Source organism: Portunus trituberculatus, chromosome 40, assembly GCF_017591435.1.
Source record: "Portunus trituberculatus isolate SZX2019 chromosome 40, ASM1759143v1, whole genome shotgun sequence".
Lineage (NCBI taxonomy): Eukaryota > Metazoa > Arthropoda > Malacostraca > Decapoda > Portunidae > Portunus > Portunus trituberculatus.
The window spans coordinates 26847812-26850311 of record NC_059294.1 but is presented as its reverse complement, the minus strand read 5'-3'; the positions used below and the strand labels follow the sequence as shown (position 1 = coordinate 26850311).

Here is a 2500-nt window from a genome sequence, read left to right as displayed (position 1 = left end):
CGTAGAAGGGCAGTTTTGATATCAAAACTTTGTGCCAGAATCTATTAAAAAGCTTTTGATATGTCTAATATTCCTATTGAGAATAAATTACAAAAATTTAGATAAGTAAACAATTAATGGTAGTTTGAGGGATTAGAACGGTCACGCTTTATAGGAACAGGCTGAATTTAGGCAAATTTTCTGCAGGCATGAAAGATAGAAGTCGATAGGCAAAGTTGAAAGAGTTTGGTCTGACAAGGTGGAAGCACGAAAGCACAGTTTTTGAGAACAATAGGAGATACCCCATCAGGTCCATAAGCCTTCCGAGGGCTTATACTAGAAAGGGCATGGAAAACATCATGATGAAGAATTTTGAATGAAGACATGAAGTAATCGGAAGGAGGAGGAGAGGGAGGGACAACCCCAGAATCATCCAAGGTGGAGTTGTTAGCAAAGGTTTTGAGAGAAGAGTTCAGCTTTAGAGACAGATGAGATGACAGTGGTGCCATCAGGATGAAATAAAGGAGGGAAAGATAAAGAAGTAAAGTTATTGGAGATATTTTTGGCCAGATCCCAGAAGTCACGAGGGGAGTTAGAGTTTGAAAGATTTTGACATTTTCTATTCATGAAGGAGCGCTTGGCAAGTTAAAGAACTGACTTGACATGATTCCGGGCAGAAATATAAAGTTCATGAAATTCAGGAGATGGAAGGCTCAAACACCTTTTGTGGGCAACCTCTCTGGCAAGTATAGCACGAGAACAAGCTGTGTTAAACCAAGGTTTAGTAGGTTTAAGTTGAGAGAAAGAGCGAGGAATACACTGTCACCTCCGTTATGCGTTCATTACACAGAGATGGTCTCTTATATGGAAATAGTTATCATTCCTGGGAAAATCAGCATAATACCTTCTCATGTCCCCCCCACCTGGCAGGGGCAAAACGCCGGAGGCACCTCCGCTTTAGGGAATTCTGAGGAGGGATTGAAGAAATAGGACAAGATACAGAAATGAGATTGTGATCAGAGGAGCCCAACGGAGAAACTATGGTAACTGCATAAGCAGAAGGATTATAGATGAGGAAGAGATAGAAAATGTTGGGCGTATCTCCAAGACGGTTAAAAATACGAGTAGGGTGTTGCACCAGTTGCCCTAGGTCATGGAGGATAGCAAGGTTGAAGGCATTTTCACCAGGATGGTCAGTGAAGGGAGAGGAAAGCCAAAGCTGGTGGTGAACAATGAAATTTCCAAGGATGAAGATCTCTGCGAAAGGGTAGAGGGACAGAATGTGCTCCACTTTGGAAGTTAAATAGTCAAAAAAAAAAAATTACTATAGTCAGGGGAGTTAGGGGAGAAGTAGACAGTACAGATAAATTTAGTCAGAGAGTGACTATTGAGTCGAAGCCAGATGGTGGCAAACTCGGAAGATTCGAGAGCATGTGCATGAGAGCAAGTTAGGTCGTTGCTCACATAGACGCAACATCCAGCTTTGGAACGAAAATGAGAACAAAGAAAATAGGAGGGAACAGAGAAGGGGCTACTGTCAGTTGCCTCAGACAAAAGATGAGGTTTAGTAGCGAGAGGTGGTGTTCTACATATTGAAAATTAGATCCAAGACTACGAATGTTGCAGAAGTTAATGAAGAAAAAGCTGATGGAGGTGTCAAGACATTTTGGGTCGTCACTGAGAGAGCAGTTCGACCTGGGGACAGTTCTGGTCCCCTCCCCAGATGGGGACTCCGAGGCTGGAGTCGCCATTTTATAAATTTGCATTTTAAGTGAAGGATGTGTGTGTGGTAAGTGCATGTAGTTTTGTGTGAAGAAGGAGAGTTATGTATAGAGGGCAGGTTGTGACTGACCCTTTGAGATGTGTGGCACGAATGGAAACGTTTAGTGAGATCACAACAAGTTTTAATGGAAAGTTCACAGCGTCTCCTGAACTATACTAAAACCCATCCGTACCTACCCATAGGGCGTTGGCCATGTCTGCCGTGAGACTATGCCAAATCTCCAATAAAAACAAACTACTCACTGTCCTGTAATCATAGCATTATAAAAAAATAACGTTCTCAGAACATTCAGAAACCTTAATTAAGTGGTAGATTATATAAATAATTGTCATATACGAAAATAAATTAAGCTAGTTCATATACATGGACGGTGATGTGTCATATCAGGTCAGGCGACGTTGCCACTCACGACCCAGGTGGAATTTCCCAGGGAGGTTGGGGGGTTGAGTCAGGTCGCCACGCACGTGTCGCTACACTTCTCCTCTGGTCACTACCATGGAAGGACCCCCTGACGCTTCCCCATCATACACTGTCTTGCGCAGCCAGACCAAGGAATTCATATTCCGCCTTAATAGATATTTCTTGCAAGAGAAAGCAAATCGGGCAACACTCTTACCTTTAACTCAAGCAAGGAACCACTCAATATATTACTCTGTGTTTCTACTCGTATGTGCACTTATTTGACAAACATGTAAATTACTTGTCTCATTTTCATGTATATAACCAGAATCTTTATTG

The 2500-nt window shown here is 42.2% G+C and overlaps 1 protein-coding gene across 1 annotated transcript in view; it reads right to left on the bottom strand.

The window, feature by feature from the left end:
- The window catches only part of LOC123516305 (xaa-Pro aminopeptidase 1-like), a 33805-nt gene that overhangs the window by 4709 nt on the left and 26596 nt on the right, over positions 1-2500 (bottom strand).